This window comes from Cygnus atratus, chromosome 1 (assembly GCF_013377495.2).
Source record: "Cygnus atratus isolate AKBS03 ecotype Queensland, Australia chromosome 1, CAtr_DNAZoo_HiC_assembly, whole genome shotgun sequence".
Classification (NCBI taxonomy): domain Eukaryota; kingdom Metazoa; phylum Chordata; class Aves; order Anseriformes; family Anatidae; genus Cygnus; species Cygnus atratus.
Genome location: NC_066362.1, coordinates 95,519,265 through 95,545,356, shown reverse-complemented (window position 1 = coordinate 95,545,356; position 26,092 = coordinate 95,519,265). Strand labels below are relative to the sequence as shown.

The window sequence follows — 26,092 nt, the reverse complement described above, 5'->3', positions numbered from 1 at the left end:
GGCAGCTATTGTCAGAGTTTCCACGTCTGCTGGGGGCACCGAGGTTCTTGCAGACTACGGTAAACATGATTTGGCTCCCGAGCATTCGTAATCAGGCTTACTTGCACTGAAACAGAGATTGCTCTATTGCAGTGCCAGGCCTCTAGCAATACCAACTGTTAAATAATAAACAGGCCCTGGTTGTTGGCAGTGCCTCCCCACCCCGCCACCCCTGCCAGCACGCAGTACCCATTTTCTGGGTCTACCTGCCTGCCCGCCTCCTAAAGTGCAGCCCCTCACCTGTGTTTGGTGGAGGTGGAAGCAGCATGGAGACATCAGTCTATGTCTAATCTGCTTAGTTTATTATTCTCCTGGGACCTCGGGTGATATAGCAAACATGCAGTGCTTTGGCAGCACTAACAATGGCTGTGCTGTCGTTCTAGATAATATTACAGACTTTTGCCTAATGCATGGGATTTTTTTTTCCTCTGTTCATCTGTGTGTTCTTTAAGGTCTTTTCTTTTTTTGGGGGGTGTTGGGGTTGCTGGGAGGGACTGCTTGCTCCTTAAACAGCTCTGATTTTTTTTTCCTGCAAATTAAAAATAAAGTAGCATGTTTAGCTGGCTTGTTCTTCTGATGGCAGAATGGTATTTATTGTTTTATTGCATTGAGAAGTATTACCCAACATTTTTTTCTGTACTTCATGGTTAGAATGGGTACTGGAACAATCAATTTTATTTTTTTTTGTGAATCAAGGGACTCTGTTATGAAAGACAATCCGCCAGTGGGGGAAAAATACTGTAAGCAAGCCCCTGTCCTCTCCATTTTGGAGACTTCTGTAGTTTTCATTTGATTTCCTTGTTACTGTGTACACAGTACACATGTGGAAAACAGTATGTCCTGTTTTATGCATAAGTGAAGTTCAAGAGCTTGGAGATAAGTTAGGAAAAATATTATGATATTGTGAAGAGGAAGAGATTATATTGCAGAGTTAAAATGTAACTGCATGAATAGATTAGAGTGTACATATTAATTTCCCTTCCGTTCTCTAAAACCTTGAATGGAACAAAAGCCAGAATTTTCACTTGGTGGGATAATATTTTTTTTGTAAACCCATATACGAAATGGGTTTTAAACAAAGTATTCTTCTCTAATCCATACAATTAAAAAGCCCAATATTTGGAGTCAACTGAAACTTTTTTTTATATCTTTGCTTGGTATAGCTGTTGTTTTTTTTTTCCCCATCTGTGAGGGAATTTTCTGAACTGTGGATTAACCATGGTATGGATGCTGAGAAAAGCCTTCATGTTTTCAACAAATATTGTACTATAAAAAGTCTGGTATTTTTCTAATGGTCTGGGGGACATTCCATCAAAATTTCCTATCAACTCTATTTGAAACTCCACCCTTATATCATAATTATGGCAGGTGGCAAATAGAAGGAAGCAATTGTAATTAGTAACTGGACTTGGGAGCATTGCTCTGTCACTAGCTTTTCTTACCAGTCGTTCCTGTCTACAGCTTTACCATTACCCCAGTTAAAGGGTTTGAGAACCCTTTATTTAATGAAGTCCTTGCTTTATTTGTGCTTAGTGTCTAAGAAATGCAAGAGGGTGAGGTCTATGAATGATCAATGTTGTTCCTTTTTAAAATACATTGATATTATATATTATATATCCACTTTAAATTATTGAGTCACATTAAATACTCCAGAATAAGGTAGGAGAACTTGAGTTTGTCTAAATCCTTGGGCCAAATCTTGTCAGATGAGATCTTCAAAATGCCTGCTTGACATTAGGAGAACAGCAATATTGGCTTCCCATGTTATTTGTTTTCCTAGCGTACTTGAGCACTTCTGAAAAGTGTGTGATATGTTTGTTGGTTGGCTGTTGTTGTTTGGTTGGCTGTTTTGTTTTCTTTTTGTCTGGTTGTTGGTTTTTTTATTATCCCAAAGGCTTTGGCCTGAAGAAGCATCTGGAATTAGACTTGGTCTATGTTGAGACAGCAGCAAAGACGATGACTACTGTTTGCATTTACTTTACTTGATCTTTATTGACAATCATTTAATTTATTCTTAGTAGGAATAAGTTGGAGCTTAGTGCTTCTGAAAGTCTTCAGAATATGGGTGAAATATCAGTAAATGAACTTCTTGGTTAAGATATTTTTTTTCTGGAAGGTGTAGAATTAACATAGTTTGAGTGTTTTTTTTTTTAATTTCATAAGAATATTGAAGCAATGCCAACAGATAATTTTTAGGAGGCTAAAACAGGGCAGCTACAGGTATGCAGGGAGAGGCAGTGCACTCAGGAGATTAATGAAGTGCCTTTGCAGCTGCTATTGTAGAAGCTGGAAACCTTGTTTCATTAAGCAGGAAAATAAACTACAGAAACAGAAGACTCCCTCTCCTTCTTTCTAAAAGTGTTTCCTTTCTTAAAATGCACATTTTAATCCAGTGGGAAGAGTCTTTTCTTATTGCTGACATACTCCTTAAATCATATTGTTTTCAGGCAGTAGGTAGAGTGTGTAGATGAGTGACATTTGCGTGTAACTGTAACTAAAACATAGTTTTAGTGACATCAAAAAAAATTATTGCATTTATAAGCTGAGCCATTTTCAGCAGGTAGAAGGAAACCTCAGAACTAGGGATAGCAAGCAAACATCTCTTACTCCTTGCGGTGCCCGTGGCTGTACCACCTTGAGGTGTGATTTATTTAGCAAAGACAGTTGTCTTGGTCAGTAATTGGTCAAGGGAATTGCTGGGATGAAATGCAGGGAGCTGTAAAAGTGGTTCAGTAGGTGGTGCTATTCCCTTGAAGCCAGTTCTGATGCTGTGCCCAGTAGCGTATTTGGGGGGGGGGTCTATGTTCTACAGGTTTAGCCTTCAGATAGGACCTGAAAAGCTGTAGTTTGTTGCAATACAAATCTCGTTTGTGTTTTTTGTTAGCTGTAGTAGTATTCTTAGATGCGTATTTGAACTCTCGGGAGTGTGGGGGTGGGAAATGCAACAGAGGATAAAAGTGATTTCAGAGTCATGTCATACATACTTGAACCTGAAGCTCGAAGCAAATTTCACGATCTGAGGGATCCAGGAGTCATAACTGAAAAGAAGAAGGGGGAAAAAAAAAAGGAAAATGTTACATGTAAGAAATCAATGGCTGCAAAAGGGAGATTTTTCCTAGCTGTGTGGATAGCATTCTTTCAGGTAGCATCAAATTTGGCTTCAAGAACAAAGCAGAGTTGAATCTAGAAGCAGACTCAGTGAGAACTGCAAACATTCCAGAGCTGGGAGTTGCTTGAATGTGAGCTCTCAGCTATGGCTCTCCACTGAGCTATGTGCTAGTGAAATAACAAAGAAAGCAACGCATTTTTCAGAAGCCATGAGCAGTATCTTTCCAAGCTGCCTCCAGATGTCAGAATTTAAATTTTTTATTTTTTTTAAGAAATCTTCAGAACCAGCAAAACTGGTTGTACGGTGCTGGGTGTATACAGACCCTTCTGTGAGAGGACCATTTGTTAAGGTCACTCAGAAAGAAGAATAGTCTATTTGCAAGTTGCATAAAAATATATAATCAGAAACTTCCTCTCATATGGTTTGAGGTCAGAAAGGACCATTAGATCATCTGCTTTGACATTGTGTCACAAGTTGTTATATTTGACCAGCCATTTCTGATTTGAACCCAGTTACGCGCGCACACAGCATCTCTCCATCTTGAAGCCATCAGGAGGTTAAAGCTCCTCCCTTCCATTGGTAATTTTGTTCTGATGGCTAATTCCCTTACTGTTTCAAAATGTGGGATTCGTTTCTGGTTCGATTTGACTTTCTTTCTTTCTTGGCTTCGTGTTCCAGACTTTGGTTCTTGTTATGCCTTTCTTCACCCAATTGAAGATCCCTTCAGAAAACAATACAACAAAGAAAAGTAAAAATGCCTTCCCAAGCCTACCCACTACCTCCTGTTTATGCCTCCAGGGATTGTGTTTAGCCATCTTTACCACATTGCACTGGGTGTTCTTGTTCAGTTGTTTGTTCGTTGTGACCTCTAAATCCTTTTTGGAGCTGCTCTCTTCCAGGATGTAGCACGTTTCCCATGCCCAATGCTGTAGATACAATATATGTTCCTTTTTCTTAAGCATATGCCAAGCTAAAAAGTGTATTATTTGAAGGAACTGCAGTTTGTACAATGATTGATTCTCCCCACCCACAGATGCCCCGTTCTCCTGATCTTTTGTCAGTCAACCTGCCTTTGCATCACCTGGAAACTTTTCTCAGCAGTGCTTTTGTAATGTAGGAGTCATTGTTCTAAATGCTGAATAATGTTGTGGGCTATTACTGTTTTTACCTGAATCTTACTCAAGATACCTCTGTTTGAAGAACCCCGAAGTAACATTTTTCTAAGGGTTTTCCATTAGTTAGCTGTTAAGCCATTCCACGTGTGCTTTCATTGGCAGAACTGGAAAGCTGTGCAGCTAGTACTAAGTCAAGTGCTTGTGAAACTGTAAGTGTATCGCATTTATGCTGTTAGGTTCAGTAAACACGTATGCTTACCAAAGAATGAAATCCGGTTTATTTGACGAGCTATCTTCCATCATAATGCCATGGTGACTGGCATTAATTATATTCCTATCTTTATCAATAAATTCACTCTTGGCATATGTGGGTGCAACTTCATCATTGTCAGTGGAATTGTACACTTTTCTTGTCTAAAGCATATTTGAATGAGCTTGTATTTAAAAAAAAAAAAAAGTAGCAAAGCAAAAATGGGAACAGCAATATAAGCGAGAGTACCTTAATATTTGGAGAGCAAGTCTGTAACTTCTTTGTGTGGCTGTGAATGGAATACACTGGTCCCAGTGACTGCAGGCAGAGTGGGGAAGGTCTCTAACTGGACCTTTAATCTACCAAAAGGCATGTGGAACTTCTTACAAAAGTTAGTGCTTGATCTGAATTCTTCCTGTATCTTGCATAAAGCATGTGCTATGTGGGCATCTATGCTGTACTCCCACTATCCTCCCTTGTTTGTACTAAAGCTCAAAGTAAAGTTTGATTTTCCTCAGCTGGTCTCCTTTCACAATGGAGACTTAGAGGGGAAATTCTACAGCAGAGTTGTAGGTGTGATGAGATGGCTATGAAGCTGCTGTTCTGATTTGGAGGTGGGAGGTTGATGTCTCCTGTAAACATCTCAACATCCCTTTCAGATAGCTTGAGACATGATTTCCACGCCCTGTCCCCCCAGTCAGGTCTTAAGATGTTTTTCACATTAAACAAAACCCTATTTTGTCTAGGAAGCCTCAAATGTCTTCCATTTACATTAGTCTCCAAATGAAAAATATTGAAGGGCTTTGCAACCAAGATGCATGGACAATTGCAGTTGCTTCTGTATAGCATATAGAAATTTTCAAGGTATGGATGAGAGTTGTGTGTACAGATGTATTCTAATCACACACAAAATAAACGTGTTAATTTTATTTTGTCTCTAGGGCATGGAAACTTGGCCAAAATTGGGCTGGAATGGATTGGGGGGGGGGGGGAGAGAATTAGAGTACACAAGAATGACCTACTTAAAAAATTAAATTGGAAAAAAAGACTAATGGCTTGTAGCTATGGGATAATGGAATTTGGGACACTGGTGACTACTTCATCCTAATCTTACTTTTAAGTGACAACAAAGATGTTTGTGCTTTGTTATGGAAGGACTTTGTGATCAACATACTGTTGTGTGAAACATCCTTTTTAAGAAGCTGTTCAGAGCAAATAGCTCAGGATTCCAATGTTCAGGGCTAGGATTTTCATTTGGATCCATTTGTATTATGTTCTGAGGGAAATTCACTCTGATTTAAGAGAAGTTTCCTCCCTCAAAAAAAAAATCACCCTACTTCCTTTCTAAACACTTAAACTTCTTCCTGTTCAAAGTCCAAAAGAGTGAAGGTCAATATTTTTAATGGATATTGTGTGGCAGAATAAGGTTATCCCTACCGAAAATATTCGGGGTTGGGACTTTTTCTGTGTGATGCAAGGGACTGTTGTTTCTGATCCATCCTTTTGGGCATTACTGTGATACAAATATTTTAATTTGCATAACGTATAGGTTGGAGAAGTTGAAACAGAATTTAAGTGATCTCAGTGTTATAATAACAGGTAAAAATCATGAGTTTCAAGCCCACTTTTTTAGCACTAGGCTGTTATTTTACTTAGTAGCTGTATTCTGAAAGTTAATGAAAGCCTTCTGTTTTCAGGAGAAGATGCCTTTACAAGGAAGTGCTTAGCAATAAATCATTTGAAATAGTATTTTTTTTTAGCTTACTACATTTTTTCACCCTCTAATTTATTACCATTTTCTCATTCTTGATGAAAGTGGCATTTTATGTCTTAGCAGTTTATCTGTAAATTCTGTCTGCAAGCCCTTCCATCTTAAAAGTTCGTAGTAGTTTTGGTGCATGCTATGTGCCTTGGGGAGCCTGCACGATATATTAAAATCCCCACCCTTCATCCCCTTCCAAATACGACAATCAGGATTCAAAGTGAGAATAATTACAGCTGTGCAGTTACAGCACTTCTGAAAGACAGGGTAATATGAAGACTCCAGAGGAAATGTTAACAATTCTAATAGTTTTTCATAAAAGACAGAGAGACACTGTCAAACCAGAGGTTTAAACAAAGAGTAGGTTGTTAAAAATAAAATAAAATTAAAAAAAAAAAAATACTTAAAGGCCATGAGGGGCCAGCTGAACCTTAGTACAGAGTGTAAGCAGCCAAAAAGTTCTTGTCTAAAACATTGATGTCTTGCTAGCAAAAGAAGACATGTCTATTATCTGCCCCACTAGATAAGTCACAAGGGGACACCAAGGAAAGAAATAAATCTTTCACTACCTTTCTCTGAAATGCTAAATTAAGGTTAGTGGCTACGTTTAACAAAGAAAGAAGTGTTTCATCTGTGCTGCATGTAGTGAACTATTAGTAGGACTGCTGCATTTGTACAAACCGAACGATGTGCTATTGTCCGTCATCTTTCTCTTTCTTCTTTTTATCCTCATTTTGAATAATTCATGGAAAAAAATGATCACTTCATAATGCCACAAACTCACAGCAGGCAAAACTAATTTTACATGATATGAAAACAGATTTTATTTATTTAAGAGTAATATTTAAAGAAAACAACAACTTTTTTGACACCAGCTGCTGGGAAATAAATAGAATATTTTATGACAGAAAAAAATCTAAACGCGTTAAAAGCTGTTCCTGAGAGATGGATTAAAAAAAATAAAATATAGAAATTGAGCAGATAAATTTAAATGTATCGGTCACTGATGTAGTTCTGATCTTTAAGGGAGGGAAGGATAACTTGCCGTTCTTCCAGCACACTCAGAGGAATGGTGAGTTGTACACAAGATGGTTTCTGGATAGCTGGTCTCTGTGTGCTGCTCAGGTGACAATTTGGAGGACCTTTTCTGTCCTCCAGACCAGATTTTTTCTTTGAAGTGCCTCTTACATAAGAAAGAAGCCTCTTTTTTTTGTCTAGTTTTTCCATATCTGAGCTCAGCTCTTAAGTAGGAGGAAACGCTGAAGAACTGGGATACGATGTTAAGCTACAGCTTTTTTTCCTTGAGGTGGTTTGAGTGCAACAAGAAGTATTCTGGAGAGGAAAAAGGAGGAGAAAAGAAAAAATGATCTGTTAATGGTGCCGTGTGCTGCTTTTCCTTTGCTCTCTGGAGTAAGAGGACCAAGAGCCGCTGTACAGCGCCGGGGAACGGCGACATGCAGTGCCAAGCGCTAGCGTCTCTCCCCACAGTGCAATGCGGTGGCTGGAGTGGGGCTGAGGATGGATGGGCTGGGTGCCATGGGCGGGCCCGGGTTTAATCCGGGATGTACGAGAGTCCAAGGATCTGTCCATGCACAGCGAGGGGAGGAGGGGATGGGGAACGGGAAGAAGGCTGTGCCATCGTTTTAGTTCAAAAGCAGGGGGAACAAATGCCCTTGGTAATATAAATGCTGTTGACGGCGTTTTCATGTAAAATTGTTTAACTTAAAAACTCTTAGTGACAGAGGGAATGTAAATTTGAGGCTGAGAGCCTGAGTCATTGGCAGAAGTTTATTATTATCCCTGATAACAGCTGAATTCCAGCCTTCCTGCGTGCCATAAAATGGGGCAGTTTTGTCTATTATTGGCGCCGCGTGCACCGCTATACTTACGGGTTTGTCAGCAGTTCAACTCTAAGCCCATATTTTCATGGGTTTATAACTGGACTGTTAAAAATTCACTCTGGGCTGAAACTTGGCACGTGAGATGAAGTCTCAGCAAGTTATGCTGAAACTTAGGCTGTCCTCGTGCAGCTTCATGACGTTCAAATACACTCGGTGTTCAAAAGGCAGGAGGGAGAGAGGGCAGGGTCCCAGCTTTTTGTGCCTTTGGAAAACGGCACTGTGGTTGCTTAGTGGCATGCTTAGAAGGACCGACGTTCTTGCACACGTGTCAGGTCTGAGAGGACTTGTATTTAAATTGTGTATAACTCATCTGTTCTCATTCTTTCTAGTTTTACATGGAGAGAATCCATCTAGCCATTTCTGTGGGTTTGTTTAAATGGGAGTTAAGTGCACTGCTGTTTTGCTGCACCTTAAGGTTTAAATACCATTTAACTAGCTCCCATTAATAAGTTAATATTTGTATAGAGCTTGGGCAATATAACATATTCAAAGTACACGAAGTAGGTGGTTATTCAAGACTTTAAGAAAATATATTTTCTAAGAGGTGGATTTCAAGGCTGTAACACAGTTGTAACTGTTGGGTGGTTATAAAGATGCAACCTTTGCTCTAATCCAAGGTAACTTGGTACAAGGCATGCTGTAATCATGCAAAGAGCACTGTTTAGTGGTTTTGTGAGCTCTGGTTTGTCAAGGTATGTGGATCAGCTTTGTGTTTTGTGTTTTTTTGTTTGTTTTTTGAGGGGTGTTCATTTTACAAACTGATCAGATGCTTTTATGGAGTTGCAATCTTGAAAATAATGACATCATGTTATTTTTTGATTTTCTAGCTGGTCAAGGTGACCAGGGAGTACCTGTGCTGCAAATTGGCAAGAATCCTTTAAACAAGCAAACAAATAGTGCTAACTCTTAACGTGATTATTCAGATTTATAAGTAGGTAGGTCTGACTGTGAAATCTAAATTGTCTTGGGAAAATGGACCTTTCTAGCTGTCAGATTCAAAAGTATTGGCAAAATATTACAAAAGAGAAGGTCTGTTGGGGGAACACCAGGGGGCAAAGGTTATATATATCTAGAGGGAGAGAGATCCGTTTGTTGAAATTCAGCTTCTGACCTGTATGGGAAGATGCTGCTTGTCTTTTGTTATAACGAATAAATACAACTATGTATTTGAAAGAAAATTTGTCCATATTTTGTCCATATGTTTTTCAGCACTTGTCCCATTGGGCATCTAATTCTTGGCTTCAATCCAGTGATTAAAGAACAGCGCTAGAGGTGAAATTCGTCTAGTAAAATACATTTTCTTGTCTTATGCAGTTGTAAATTCTGGATTTTCATACACGTCAGTGTTCTGGATTTACTCTAAAATATATCTAAGATCAAAATATGGTCAGCTATCTAAAATTTGGGAGTTTAATTAACTTTGTGCGATAAGGTAGCAGTTTGTTGGCATAGACCTTCTTTTGCTGAGGTCATAGGATCTGTCCGCCAGCATCCTCACCTGCAAAAAAAATTTCACTGTCTTAAAATCCCCCATTCTTGGTGGATGACTCATACCTATCCAGGATTATCTCAGGGGAAAACGTTAAATACAGTCCTCTGGGATTGGCTAACAAATATTTAAATGTCTTACTGCAGTGGAAATAGAAAATCCACGTCACAAATTGTAATTAGCAATGAGGCTGAGGTCCATCATCTGGAACTAACTTTTTGCTAAACTTTATATGAATTCAGGCACTGTTGGCAGAGCTTGTGAAAAGGTCAAGGGGGTGCATAACTGATAGAGTTCTGTATGATCAGTCTTTGAGGTCTCAGTTTAAAAAGCATCATTAACTCAGTGTTACCTTTCAGTGTCTTTCTAAAATCTTTCATTTTAGACGAGAGGCCTGCGTGCAGAATTTAAGAGGCTTATTCTCTTACACAGAAATAATGCTGCTAAGCTGCTAGAAATCTCAGCAGCTTAATATAAATGTTCAAATAAAAAGTTAGTATTTTAACTGTATAACCTTCAAATATAATTAATAATGAAATCCTAAGCAGGAGCCTAGGGGAAAGCATTTGGATTCTTTCTATTTGTGGAATAGGTGCAGGTCTCTAGTGTGCAGTTGAAAATAGGGACTAAATATGAGCTTGATGATTTGGAATTCACTAATGTGCGCTGCCGAATACAGTCAGAGTTGGGATATAAAGTAGAGCACAGGAGAAAAAGAAAACAGAAGGACCTGGGCCACCAACTTCAAACTTGGATAAAATTTCAAACTTTTGTACCAGTTGGAGGTACTCAGACGCGGAGCTTTTCACATTTGCCCTGATGATCAAATTGTGTTGTTCTGCCAGCACAGGAGACAGTATGTTATTTTTTTTCACTCCCTTACCGGACCACCCAAATAATTATTCCAGATTATAATTATGGGAAACAAAAATCACAGTGAGAGAATGTGTCGTGACCACCTGCAACACGAACCTGTAAAGATTTCTAGCACAGCAAGATGCTTTCAAGAAATCAGTACTTGAGCTCTGCAGCAGTCTCGGTTATAAACAGGAACTATTTGATTGTGTGCCAAAATTTTGGCCTCAGTAATGAAATAAGCACAGAGGTAAACTGTCTGCAGGTACTTCAAATGTAAGGGATGTCCGAACAGCATTCCTCCAGAGTGCAGGTGGGCAAGGCAGAAGCCTTGAAAATTACTGTTTGTTTTGTTTCAAGTTTTTCAGCTTCTTTAGGCAGCTTGCAGCACATGCAGTAGGCCTGATTAAGGTATAAATGAGGGTCATATTGTGGGTTACTGCATTGAAATCCCTGGAGACACACGATTATAAAGAAGATGCAAGTAGAAAATAAAGTTCTGTGTACACAGTAGTCATTATTTACACACTGCTGTCACACCGTGAGGTTTGCGGTATTGTGGTTATTTCCTATGAAGGTATCAGTTGCCATTTTAGTGACAGCCTCTGGAGAAGTGATAGTATTGGCTAATGGAGCAATCATGCTACTTGTTGAAGAAAGAAAGATATTTTTAGACTTGTCTTTTGTGACAACCCCCTGAAATGGCTGATGATGCCTAAAAAGGAAAGCACAGAAGTCAAACAGGTAGAAGCAAAAATCTCAAAATGTGAAAAGGACACTGTAAACTAACACACAGTTTACTTTTCTAGATTCTCCCACCTGCAGCACAGCATCTGCTAGGACTAGGGCTGCATTTTAATTTTGAGGCCACCTTCCATCTTGCAGGCCATGTCATGTTGCACCTTCTTCATTCCCTTACACACACTACTGGTGTGTGGTAGCTGTAGGAAAATTGCTGTTCTATGCTGCGTTTTACTTGAGGGGAAAAGAATTGAACACACGATGAAAATACTTGCTTGTCCATATGTAGCCTATTGCTAACCAATTCATTAACGCTTCCAGATTATGCTGTCTTTCCCCCACCTCAAGCAACTGACGGGTGTACTGATGAATGACTATTTAACAGCTTCAGATTGTTTATGCAGTCTTGAGGTCTTTTATGTAACCCTTCCCAAGTGATCATGTCTAAATGTGCCTTGTGCAATTAACACATTGTTATTCTTTGTTATTTGAAGCCAGAAGCTGACCAGTGTGAAGCTGTAGAAACTGAAATACAGTGGAAATCAATTTTTCCCCTTAATCCAGGTTAGAATAATGTCCTTGATATCTTTTGAGACGTTAGCAGATAAAGATAGGAGATACCTAAAATACTAGCAGATCCCACTAATTACATATTTTAGATTTGAGATCCTTCATTCTTTTTCACAATGTTTGTTAAACCTCATAGAATCTCCATAGGGCATACAAATTGTTCATTTTAGCCAAAATAAAATGTTAAGTACTTAATAGATCTGGAATGCAGGTCTAGTCTTCTGACATCTTTAGCTGTTGATTGAAAGCAGAAATTTATTTATTTACTCATTGATATAGTGCTTCTTGGTGACACTTTTCCCATTTCAAGAAGACATACTCAGAGGGTTTGTTTGTTTGTTTGTCCCCTCAGGACTGTGGAAGGGTCGTAGAGAAAAAGAATTCATTTTCAGTAATTTTCAAACAAACAAACAAACAAAAACATTAGTTCAGTGAGCATGGGAATTCACGAATCGAGGTTTTGTACTGGCTAGTGTTATGGTTGAGTGACTCGCTGTCTAAAGTTGTGAGCTTGTGTGTACCTGAAAGGTGTGAACTGTTCTTGTCCGGGGGAATTTTAGCGTCTTTTCTACCCCCTATTTTGTATGAAGATAGTAGGAATAAGCTTTTTTTTTTTTTTTAATTCATGGTTATACTCCTCTAGCATATTTTCCTGAAATTGGTAAATTTATTTAAAATATGATTAGGGAGAGGATATATCCAGACAACACGCTTTTAGCCTTAAGACAACCAAGAGAAAAAGCTGGTATCCAGAGATGGATATCCTTAGTTATTCCAGGTTTAACCAATGATTTGGTCTATGACCTTTGGCAAACCACTTGTCTCTTTATGCTTGATAAAGATTGATTGATTGAATTGATCTTCTCATGGGATGAAGGCCATTTTCAGATTGCTGATTGAGGTTCTCAGGGTTCTTTATTGCAAAATACCGAGAGGATGGAAGATAACGGTAAACAGTCTGTCAGTATTTTCTTAAGATATGCTAACATATATTTTGAAAATGATTCATACTGAAAGGTTTGATCAGGTTCTGCTGATTGAATAATGCAGCTGAAAATGTCTCTCTGAATTAAGGAGAGCTTGGAGTATGGTCTGAAATGTCTGAAGAAAGGAGATCTAAAGGCAGTTATGGGTTTGGAGAGGTTTACCTGAACTTTTACTTCCTGTTAATAAAACAATCTCCCAGAAAGGAGGAGGGTTTTAACTCTTCGCATGCTATCTATGACTTGCTGTCATTGAAACTTGCCATAAGAGGCTCAGACTATATAAGAGGCTACATAAGTTTACTTGCTTGGGTTTTTGTTTGTTTCGTTTTTCTCCTTATCACTGGCAAACCTATTACAAGTAAAGCATCAAGATATCTTTTTCATTCCTTTCATCTATCTATAATGTATGCTAGAGCCAATTCCTTCCCCTCTTTTTTTTCCTGTTATTTGATAATGTGATGCAACATGTGACCAATGTGGTGGGAAGCCAGGTATCGGCATCAGTTATAACAAATTCAAGTGCTCCTCAGCTTTTTAGCGCCCAGCCTATTGTGTCAGGTGTATTGCTTGATTAGAGAAGTTGGTAGCCTATAATTTACTCATTAAAATCAGTCCACTGTGGAGCTTGCCTTACAGCTTTCCTGCTGCTACTTCTGGGGGAGGCTTCAGGGACTTGTCCTTCCTACTGTTGCAGCTGAATATGTGCACGTGTCAGGGAACGAGATGTTTCTGTGATGGGAGAGTTAGGAAGGCTGGTAAATCAGGCCAGTTTAAAGCTTAAAAGCAAATCTTTATAAGACGCTGGCGTTCATTAACAATGCATATAGGCACTGGTTAGTTCTTAGTCATTATTAATTACTATCACTGCATATTCAAACAGTTGGTGCTTAACAATTATATCCTCCATTAGCTACAAGCATACAATACCACAGTTTAATACCTGCTAGTTGTCCTACAGTCCCCGGTGATCTTAGTCACCAAGGTTGAGGTCATCAAAGTTGAGAGCTTCTATATGAGGGAATCAACCTCTTAATTCTTCATTTTCAATTGCTCTTACTTGAGGTTTTTATGCTTCTTGGCCCTCTTCCCGCTCAAAAGGGGGGTAGTTTCATCTGCTCTCAGTGCTACCTTATTTTTAGGGTAAGCACTTTCTCAGTTGATGTGAGAGCTGTCATTTTTAATGCTCCTTGGGAGGTCAGGATAGTAAGAATAACAGGTATGGTTCCGCAAGAAGATAGTTTATTGTTTGTAGCTTTTATTTGTCCATTGTGTGATCTCCCAGAGCCCATAATGATTCTGATTAACTGAGTTTGTTATCAAAGTTGAAGGATTCATGGGTATTTCTTTGTTCATACAGAGTTTGAGCTCTGTACGAGCATCAGGCATGAGGATGAGCATTTGATATATCATAAATTTCACCTTTCTTGATTGTGTAATGAAAGGGATGGTGCTTCCAGAATTTGTTATAAAGCTTCGTAAAAGGGAGAGGATTGTTTTGTTTTGTTTGTTTTGTGGTACAGAAAGTTGAGATGAAACTGCTTTCTCTACAGGGGTCTGTGATGCCACCAGATTTTCCGTAGTTACTACTGGCACATATGGTTTTCTGTACTCTCTGGTCTCCGTGTCTTTTTTCCATTCCATGGGGAGTCTTCAGTGAATATTAGCCAACAGACATTATGTGAGAAATCTCTCTGGTCATCGGTCAGAAGTTACATTTGGCTATGCCGAATTACACATAATGTATTTTTCCCCCCTCTGGGCCTTGCCTTGTTTTTACCAACAGTTATTAACAGAGGCCCAATTTGTCCCATTTGTCAAAAAGGAATGGGAGACTGGAATGTGACAAAGACCACATTAGGATGTCTTCATAAATAAGGTGTGAAGCCCTTGAGCTCTGTAGCCCTTGTCTATAGTGGAGAAAAATAGAAGGATGCTTCTGGGCATCTCTGGGGAAAAGGAGCAGGGTGGGTAGGAGCTTACCACTGGGTAGTTCACATGGTGTTGCTCACACGGTGTCAGTGTAACATGATGCCTTTCTTAAATACAGACGGTAGCACTGACTATGAAGAGGTGGCTAAGAACTACCGAAGTCTTAGTTTAGAAAGGTTCCTAGACTCTATTTATTGTCTTTGCGTGGTTGTTTGGTTTAGGTCAAGCAGAAAGGACTGCTGTTTTGGTTCTCGGTGTACATCCCACTTGGCATGGCATGACATGACATTATGAAGAACCGTGCTACTTGATTGCAAGAAGAGATCTGCAATGATGATTCACTTCATTGTACTGCTTCTCTTCACCTTTGGCACTAAACCTGGAGTGCATTGTTTTAGCTTTTAATCTTCTGCTAATGGTACTGATATTCAAGGTTGAGCAATAGTAACAGTTATCTGTAGGAGTTTCACTGGCAGGAGTGCTATTTCAGTTCTTCTCGGGTAGATGTGAGCTGTGTTTTGGAGCTTTGCACTTTAATCTCCTTTTGAGAGAGTTCAGTATGATGAGAAAAGAAGGATCAGATTGTCTTTCTGACTGTCCAGTCTGGCTTATCTGTCTCTCTCCTTCAAGTAATGACAAGAAAAGAAATAATTTTTATTTTACAAGAGTTTATGAAATCCTTAAATGAGGTGACATACTGCTTCAACTCCATATTGAAAGTTCTGTTGATTCTTTTAGCAAGATATGTATTTTTCCAAGTATTGATTGAGAAGTTGCGGTAAGAAACTTAAACAGTATTTTGAACTCCTGGAAGAGTAAAAAGCTGTTTCCTGCTTAATGCTTCCAACTCCGATATTAAATACAATAGACCCATGCTCTGTGTCCAACAACCTGGAAGCTGTCCTTTCAAGAAAATTGTATCATAACATTTAAAATGTAAAGGAAAGGCACAACAGAAATAGAAAATAAGGAATTATTTTTAAGTTTTTACTCAAGGAAACTTCTACAGCTTTGTAACCTTAACTGTGATTTTCAAGCTGTCTTTTGTAAGCTATGACAATATAAAAATATTAATTTTGCGCACACAAAAAAAAAAAAAGAAAAATTGGGGATTGGTACAGGTCACATTCTTCAGAGATGCATACAAGATTATGAAAAGAAAAACGAGAAAAACACCTGCATATCTCTTAAATATATTACATATACAATATGTGTAAATGAAAAAAAAAATCAAAGCAAAAGTGAAGTTTCTTTTTGCTCTCCCTCCACCACCACTGCTGTACTTACCTATTTCAGCCTCCTTTTTTTTTTTCCCTAGGGTTGCAAGCTATCTTTTAAAGATCCCTTCCACTTAATATTTCTGGCTTTCAACCAATTGCCATTTTACCTAAAAGGGCAACGTGTTTACAGACTATGTGAAATCACTTTTGAGGGTAATGTGTTTCCTGAACATCTCTGTTTTTAGTACAGTGATAGCTCAAAGCTAAGAACCCTTGCTAATTGATACTGTGTTTGTTGGAACTTAAAGATAGGGTTCTTAATTTTTTGCTGCTACAGACACACATTAATGTGGGAGGCATCTTACCAAATCTTAGCCAATTCTCCTCTTATTCATAGCTGTGAGAATTCTCTCCTCTCCAGCTTGGATTTGTGTAGTTCTCTGAGATTGAACCACTGTTGATTTCAGTGCAAATTTAAATGTTGAATGCATGTTTGGATGTCTTTTTTCCCCTCTTTTTTAATGCAGCTTAGCAACTGGGAATAAGGTGAACCAGAATAACGTGACTAACTAGTTTCCTGCAGGCCATCAGGAAGAGCCGCACCAGTGGTACATGAATTATGCTGCTTTAAGAGAAATAACGGTAGCACGTTACTCTTCAGAAGTGTTCTACAAGTAGACACTGACCTGGAACACTTCATTAGCCTTTCACTAAAAATAAGGGAGCACAGATTTCATAGGTTAATATGTTTAGGTGTTCATGGTACCATCTTACTTAACACAGTGGGATTTTCAGCAGCTTGTAGAGGTAAGAAGTAGTTCTGTATACATTTAATATGTGGGACTGTGTTTCTCCCTTTGGACTTTATGTGACTTAGAAGATAAACCAACTTTTCTCCTGTAATTCACCAATGAGTTGGTGAATTCTAAATACAGTTATTTTGAGAGATCTTTATTTGTCTCTCTGAATGTCAGGACCCTACTGTACTGGTTATTTTTTGTTAATGCAAACTTCCAGTCAATGAAGATAGGACCATTGATTACTTATAATTCAGGGCTTGTTTGAAGTATGGCTCAGGAGATGGAAAGCTTTTCTTTTGTCCAAACATGAGTTCCAGCCACAGTTAGGAAATCTAAAGCTATTAGTATTGTATGCATTGTTAAAAAATAAAAGTTTAAGCTTAAAGATAGAAATGCATGAGGGAGAGTCTCATATAAGGTGGTTACAGCAGAGAACCTGGTGGGTGGAATTCTGAGTTCTGCCCAAGCATCTCTAGATCGCTGAGGGAATAATGTAGCTGTAGTCAGCATTATTGTATTTGTTCATGGGAAAAGAAAGCTTCTAAATCATTTTGAGATTCGGGGAGGAAAGGCTGGATATGTCTGGAAATTTCTGCCTAGTCATTGTACCAAGTGATTTTAGGGGCATTTGACTATGTGTAATTGAAAACAAACCTCCATTCAATTGACATTAAATGATGCAGTATTTTATGTAACAGTCTTCAGTAAACACAGATGCATAATGAGAATTTATAGGTGTATATAATTCCTAAACTCTTGTACTTTTTCTTGTAAACTATTGCCTTCAAATTTGGCTTATTATCACTTTTTTTTCTGCTTGCACACACTAGAGTAAACATGCAACAATCTTTAAACAGATCACCCCAGAGTAGAATAGCATTAGGAGTTTTGTTTCCTGGCAGGCTTAGTGTATTTTTCAAGCACCTTTCTGGAGGAAGATACTTGTTCAGGTCTGGTTCAGGTTCAGTTCCTATGCATTGCTTAGTGTATTGGTAGGGGAAGAGTGGATAGTGCTCATCTGCATTGTTTCAAAGAGTTCCTCAGCATGTAAAATGGAATGAAACAGCTCTTCCATGATAGACCTCTGTACATTATCGATATCCTCCGTATACTATTTGTAGAGAGCACGCTTTAAAAGTGCTGAGATCTTTGTGGAGGAGGTGCAGAGGGGACGGAAAGGCTTTTTTTTTGACTTTCCATACGAATTACAGGCAAGGTCCCCTTTGGTAATTGGAGATGCATCTCAGAGTTGTGATGACAAAAAGTCTTGAAGGATCTCTGGTTTTAGTTCTATTAAGGTATATTGAAGAACTAACGAGTTTAGTTGAGTAATATGTAAATTTTTTTTTTTTTTTTTTAATTTTCACTGTCTTAGTAATTGGGCCTGAAATATTTTTCTGGGCTTAGTGGCAACACAAAGATCAAGAATGTTCCAAGATTCACATTGGCTGGTATTTGCTTGTATCACCACAACTGAATGTTACCAGTTTTAAAATGCTTTTTCTGTTCAGGAAATTTTAAAACAGCTTTGATTTCAAACATGAAACTTGGCAAGTGACTGGTCCATAATGTGTTCTAATCACTTCTGGTATTTTGGAAAAGGCTTGAAAAAGATTCAGTTGTTATTTTATTAGAAATCTAGTTACCAATTGCATATTTGAACTTTTCTTCCTCTTTACCTGAAACAATGTTGAAAGATAATTAGCATATGGTCTTGTAGTTCTTTCCCTAGTGTTAATGTTAACATGATGGAACTTGATTTTGCACTTTAACAGTAAAAAATATTTGTACAGCAAAAAAATTTTTAGACCAACTACAATCTTGTCATTTTGTTGACCACCAGGGGGGTGCATTTGATTTAATCTGTTTTGTTTAAACAGATTCTAGAACAGGTTGAATACATAAACTTTTCTAATGATAATCATTTACTGTCTATTAGGGGTGTGGTGTGTTTTTTTTAATGCAGATGGAGCCAGAGTGAATTTTATTCTTGGCACTTCAAACAATTCAACCGTTGCAGAAGCCCTACTAGTCTTGAGCTCATACGTAGCATTATACATTTTATCACATGTATTTGGAGATAAATATTGCATAGATGTAAGCATACATACACTTTATAGTAGAGAGTCAGACTCAAAGCCCCTGGAATGACTACAAACATAATTTGTATTGGACCAGTCCGGCAGGATGCCGAGGTCTCTGAATCCAGTTCTGCAACATATTTAGATATCCTTTGCCTCTAGCAAAAGTAGGCTATTCTTTTTACAAATACATTTAAAACTTATTTAGTAATTATGCTGTTGCTTTATTAGTTAAATCTTTGCAGGATGTGGCTGGCAATATAAACCTTTTTGTTGTTTTTACTAGTAGTGAAAGTAAATGGAATGCTTTTTTCTCTTTCGGATATTATTTCCTGTTCTGAAGCAATGATCAGTTTGAATCATTGCTGATATGCTTTCTTTTCTGTATTGTTTCCGGGGGGAAAAAAATTACAGTGGAGCTTTACCAAATCATAATGCAGGAGCCAAATTTTTGTACAGCCTCAACTTGGTCTCAGTTTCACTTCTTGTAGAACGATGTCTAATTAAGCAGGAATTATGTATATGGACTTCACTGGGAAGTATTTGAAAGTTTAAGCAGCAGGTTTACAATACAGTCCAAAGGTCTCAAAGTCCTTTGGTATTAAATTTCCGAAGATTTTTGAGATGAATGAAATTGGGGGGTTTAGTAGCATTGTCCCTGTAATATTGAATCTTAATAGCCTGTTCAATAAGATATTGTTCAGTATCCTCTTTGGGCCTTAAGCTTAATATGGCGGTTACATAAACTGAAATAATATGAAACTTCTGGCCATGGTTTATGCATGACACTGTGCAAGTTGAAGCTGGTTTTGGACTTCAGGTTAACGGCCTACTGGCAAAAGTACATAACGTGCCCAAGTAAAAGTGCAGTGACTTGTGCCTCTGCGCAAATGGTAGGATAAACCTATTCCACAGACAGCCTGGAAGTGTCCTGGTACCACTTGAGGTGCACCTGCTTGCATGAAATCCAAATCTAGCCCGTAGTTCTGACTTTACTTTCTATTACCTGTACATTTTAGTAAAAGATAACGTGTCCCATCTTACATGTCCCGATCCCACGATCCTCCCAAGGCACTTGGTAGCCCTGTAGAGGAAGGTTACTCAGGAGCAAAGCTTGTGTTTGCTACTCTGGAGGGTGGCCAACGGCAGGGTATTGCTACCTCTCACTCTTTCTACTCCTCTGGCCTCAACAAGAACTACAAATTCAGGTCTCTCTGTTCGTACCACTTCCCTCCTTGTATTTTTCTCCTGTCAGAGGGGTGTCGCACCTTCATCCATGTCCCTCCTTGTTGTGCAACAGAGGGGGAATGGAAGTTCTGCAGGTGAACAAGACAAGGCGGATTCTCACAGGGCAGGCAGAATGAAGGAGGGGTTTGTCAGGAGGATAGGGTTAGGCTGCTGTATAAGGGAGGAAGGAGTATTGTTAAATCCTGGCAGAAGAGCAAAGGCCCCAGAAACAAGTGATGGGATGTCAAAAAGGAGCTGTGCTGCAGGTTATGTTCTCATGACATCAGCTTGCCAGTTAATGTACCATTAATGAAAAATCTAGAGTAAGAGCCACAAAAGTAACAATTTTCCAAATTTTACAATTTAACAATTTGACAGGGGAAAACATGCAGCCTCTACTTGTTCAATTTGTTTTTGCTGCCTCAAGAAGGATGACAACAGAAGTTAGTTTGTCCTTATTCTTGGAGTAGCACAAGTAAGTTGGGGCTGTGGCACTGGGGCTACGTTTTTTGTGCAAGGAAAAGGATGCTCCTGTGTTAGTAAGAGAAAGGAGGGGGGAGGATGTGATGAACTTCATGCCTTGCTGCTGTTATGGAGTTTATCCTGAATATATTCAACTGTCATATTTAATTGCTCAACTTTAAGGGATGTTGCAAATTCAGAATAAAGATTTATCACTTTGATCTTCTCTGCCATATGTCCAATGAGATGAAAAACCACAAAGCAATGAACATACATTTCACCTCAGAATAATGCCTGTCATACAAGATCTTGCCCTTTAATAGATAAGGGTCAGACTGAACCTCTTCAAGGCAGGTCTGTGATGGAAGTGAAAGGGAGAGGGAGTACCCATTATACAGCAAGGGTTATGTGCACACAGTGTCTCTGTGGGGACAGCTCAATGTCACCTCCTGTACTACAAATCAGCAATGAAAAGGCATTGACTGTTCGGGGGGTGGAAATTCAAGACGACAATCAAAGAAGTACACTGTTTACAAAGAAGAATTTAAAGACATTGTATGAGATGACTCTAAGCTTTAAAGTTTAATCATTAGAACTAATATCCTTACTCTAAGAAAAGAAGCTAAATGATATTGTGTGACCACAGTGGCAGCAATTTTGTTTTTAGTTTGCTTTGCAAGGGAGCAAGTTTCACAACCAGACCATACTGGTGCAGAGTAATGTGACATAGTCATATACTTGCATAGTGAAAACTCTGTATTTCCAAGTTCAAAACCAAATTTTATATCAGTATGCAATAACTTTCTTTAAATGTTAAGATATTTTTACATACTGCATTGTTCTGGCTCATGCACATCTCTGTTATTTGGATCTTAAAATTTTGATCCTTAATACCCTTTTATATTTGACACACATCTTACTTCTGAATCATCAGTTTTGGATGCTGTCAACATTTACATTTTTTTTTCTGTTCCTTAATGAATCTGTTTAATGATAATAATCCTAGCCCCATTTGCGAGGCATATGAGTAGATTTTTCTTTCTATTCTTATCTAATACCATTGATTAATAACTCATTGCTTCCTATCTGTCAGAAGGTTCTTATCCACCTTATTGTATTATTATCCAGACCATAATTCTCTAGTCTCTCTATGAGCTTCCTGTGTGGTACTGTGTCAAAGGCCTTGCTAAAATCCAAACAAATTATATCCGCCACATTTCCTTTATCCGCCCAGTTTGTCACTACACTGAAATACCCATCACAATGAAACATTTATTGATGTAGGTTTCTGTGTTAAACCAGAATAAATGTGAAGGTTCTGCTGTGATTATGTGATAGAGCCTGCTTCTTAACAGGTATTATCATTTTATGCACTAAAGATAATTTGAGCCATGGGAGATGATACCATTCAACAGAAGCACTGAGGCTGTGAAGATCAAAGCATTATGAACCTTGAAAAGAATTGGGAGAAGCTTATATGCTACAGTAACTTGTGAAGGGTATAAGCGAAGACCTCGATCTGTATTCCAAGAGATGTTCAGAGAATATCAGCTTCAGAGCTGCTTCGCAAACAACTGTGTCTTCAGAGGAAGAATTGTTTGGGCAAGGCCTTGTGAAAGCTGCATGCTGTCACTGTTCCTGTTCCTTGGGAACATAAACAGGATCTAGGGACAGCTTGTGCAAGAAAACAGTTGGAATAGGGAATATCATGGTTTTCAGCAGCCAACTTGATTACCATCATCATCCCCGCGTAGGTGGAAAGCTTCAAGAGGTATTTAGAAGGATGCTGGGACCCACCTGGCTATAGCACAACCACTGGCTGAACTGCACTTTGGGAGTCCAGGGCAGGTCTTAAGTGCAGTTATAAAGAGACTAACTCTTCAGTGGGTTGAGAAGTTCAGTTACTAATGTGCTTTCACAGCTGGGCTTCTCAAGTACTCCTTGCTTACTCTGTTAGCAGTAGGAATAAATGAGAGGGGTGGGCTATGGTGTTAAGGGATCTAATGCCTTTAACAGTTACAAGGGCCCTTGTAGTGGAATTGCATGCAGCACCTATTTTGGAGGGACCACTAGGGTCGATTATGCATCACAGCTTTTGTTTGTTTGAGTGTCTCTAATTTTCTGAAACCTGGATTTCAGGGAGCATTAGTCTTAGCCTATGGGCAGTATTTTTCATACTTGAATGAAAACAGTTTAGATGCTGCTGCTTTTTTTTTTTGGTTGTGGTGGGGTGTAATTGGAAGAAAAGTAGACAAAAATATGCCTTTTTCCCCATCAAAATACTTTTCTAACTGAAACAACTATGGCTTGGAAGCTAAAATTTGTGATGGAGAGAGTCTTCTCTGGGAAAGTAAACTTAATAAGTGAATGCCATAAGGAAGATGAAATCTCTGTCGGTGCGTAGCTTTGCAGTGAACTAATAACGGATGGAAATTTATCGTTTTGACAAAGAAACCTTCAGTCTGCTGTTGTCCTTTATTGCAGTGGCAGGAGTTCCTGTTCCCAACACAGTGCTGTAGGTTGTCTTCTACTCTTCTCCTGCTGAACCACAAAACCCGGGTTTCTTCCATCTGCAGCCCTGTGAGCCGGGTTGGAGCCACAGTCGTGGGTTTGGAAGATGCCCAGCTCATCTCCCTGGTTGATAGTGGGGCTGCATCTGACGTTGCTGCTGTACCCTATAAATGGCCATGAGTTGAAAGAGCTGGAAATGAGCAAAGCTGGTAGATACTTTTTGAAGTGTACAAAGGGCTTCAGTTCAGGAAAACATCCCTGTTTGGGAGGATTCTTTAGGCACAGACGTTACTTTTTGTTTTTTTACACTATCCCCTCAAGACAAATGAATGGTGACACAAAATGAACCTATATATGGAGAAAAGACTCTTGGACTAATAGCAACTGAAGTACATTCACCTTAAAAAGCACAAGAGCGTAATGCTGTATCTACGTTAATAAGATTTATTCTTTTGCATTACTAATGAGCCTCGAGAGAACATTGTATATACTGGTTCCAATTTCAAACTTTGCTTGTTTGCTCTTACATGGTGAGACCTCTCTCTCTCTGATTTCTCTGACACAGTTAGGACATGACCCTGTTTGTGTTTTCAAACCTAAAATGCCAGAAAGTAATCTGGGCCATACCCTAAGTCACTGTCCGTATTCTGAAATTGGAATGAAGTCTCTTGACTGGCCTCTGAATTTATTTGAAAATTCTCTTGAAATTAATGGGCTTGATTTTTTTTTTTCTTTTGTTTCCCAGGTTCTTGAAAGGGACTTTCTTATTATAATCAGTGAGGTTTTTCAAAAGTAAGGATATCAGTATTTTACACTGTGTGAATTGTTATTTGTGGCAGTTGCTTCAGCATTGATTTGCAGCTCTAGGAGTGAGAGCAATGGTATGAGCAATTGACTTACACCATCAGTCAATTGATAGATGTCAATAAGTGTTGTGCTATATTCTCTCCTACCCTTCTCTCTCCCTATAACTAATCAACTGCATATGATTTTCATTAACCTCCTCCAGCTGACATCAGGTATTCAAAGTAAATCAAACCCTTACAGATGCAGAACTTACTTATTGCTAAGAGACAGGTTGTAAAAGGCTGAAATCTTCTGAAATGTTTTCTGATAACAAACGATTGTTATTTTTTATTTATTTTTTTAGGTGGAGTGAATGTGGTTTTTATGAAAGTGGAGGACAAGACTGCTAATATCCATCAGGCACAGCAGAGTCAGGTGCCATATAGGCCATGAAATATTGCTGATAAACTTGTCATGTACGCTCAGTAGCTTTGCTTTCACAATTTGCAGGCTTCATGGCAAGCAAAAACCACGAAAAAGAACAGTGAAAATGTTTACCTTTCTGTGATTTGTTTTTGAAGCATTTGCTGAGAACCAGCACTTGTTCTCCTGTTAACACTCTACAAATGTACCTCATTTCATACTCCTCATTCCTGTAATTCCAGCTCTTGGGCTTCTCCAAAGCAGAAGTTCACCAGCTGTTCTCAAGGCAGGTTTGTTTCTTGCTTTTCACCAGGGGACAAGGGCCCTCTTTTAGGACAGGTCTCCTGCCCTGCAGTGCTAGGCACACTCACCAATGCCACCTCCGCTTTTACTCCTTGCTCGTGCATGCTTCTCCAAATCATTTCAAACCAAGGTCATTAGTTTCTTAGTTTGTAAACAGAAGGATGTGGTTAAAATGGCAGCAATTGGTATTCTGTGTTTAATGAGGCTTTCTGTAGGTTTTGCTCTGGGTTTACCTCCAACTCGTTGCTAAAATAGCTCTTTACGGCGCTCTGGCTGTGTGTGTTGTACTTCAGGTGTTGTGTTAACTATGGTTATTTAATTGAAGTTTTTCAAGATGGTAGTTAAAAGGGTCTCACGGTGAGTTGTTTCCGAGGCTCCATTTCTTTTAATTGGTGGGTCGTAGCGTGTGCCGGTTATGCCTGCCTTGAGGGGAGGGAGTGCTTTCTCTGAAAGCACCGTGCCCTGCTGCTCAGCTCGCAGGGTAATGCTAGATGTTGTGTTTCCTTGTTTTTCTTTCCAATTAGAAGAACAGAAAGGACTTTGGGTTAGAGCTCTTTGGAAAACGCATCAACGTATGGCCATAAGGAGGGTACGGAGCATGCGGAGAGGGGGCTGTACCTTTGTGGTTTCATAGGACAGGGCAAAATGCTTCCTCGTTCTCTACAAGAAAATGGGGATTTGGAGAAAATTCACTGTGATGAAGTTTGTGTACCAATTTATTCCTATTTAGGTCATCAGAATAGGGCTTCAGTGGTGCAGTCTGTATGCTGGCTCTCTATACAGGGATACATTTCACCGTTAGTGAATGCTCTTTGTTTTCTCAGTTGAGGTCAGTTTTTCATTGCATTCATTAAAAGAAATAGCTCTGGATTGCAAATACCACTGCCCTTCTCCTTCCCAGCCAGCAAGCCAGCATTACAGTTCTTAAGATGTTAGAAAAGGGGGTAAACTTGGAAAGGGAAGGGCAAGAAAGAAATGGAAGTTCAGAGGCTGACGCTGTTATCACTCATCTGATGGTTGTGCCATTGCCTGGTTCTGATGGACTCTACGACCTTTTTTTTTTTTTCCTTGATTTCTTCCCTGTTCCTCTATCTAGCTTCCTGGATGCCGATCAGGAGAGAGAAGGATAGTTATGTGATGTAAAGATTGCATAGGGAATGAGGAACATGTTTCTCAGATGATTCCTCTTGCCAAGCTACTTCAAGAAAAATTTCATCCAAATCTCCTTCATCCTGTGGCCGTGTTGTCCTAGGACCACTGGGTGTGGGGTCTTGTTCCTTTCATTTGAATGTTAAAGATTTCATTCTGCATAAGATCTGGTGATCCTTGCTGAGCTCTTGCTTCAGGTGCTCTCTGCATTGCTTCCTGCTCTTTACTACATCTCATCTTGACAGAGTTAAGCCTTAAAATAAGTTCCAGAGTTTGCTCACGTTTGTAGAGTACACGTGTGTATGATGATGTTTGTATGACAGCATATTGCATGATATAACTTTTCTTGGTAAATGTTTGTGGGGCAGGATGGGGATATAACAC

General features: G+C 39.0%; 1 protein-coding gene across 19 annotated transcripts in view; it reads left to right on the top strand.

Moving 5' to 3' along the window:
* ZBTB20 (zinc finger and BTB domain containing 20) overlaps positions 1–26,092 on the top strand; it is a 453,552-nt gene that overhangs the window by 111,862 nt on the left and 315,598 nt on the right. Inside the window, exon 4 of one of the 19 annotated variants that reach the window (XM_035541103.2) lies at positions 24,198–24,268. The exons of the other annotated variants lie outside the window; for them this stretch is intronic. The gene's annotated coding sequence lies outside the window, so the exon portion shown is untranslated. The remainder of the gene's footprint in view (positions 1–24,197; positions 24,269–26,092) is intronic. 19 annotated transcript variants of the gene reach the window in all.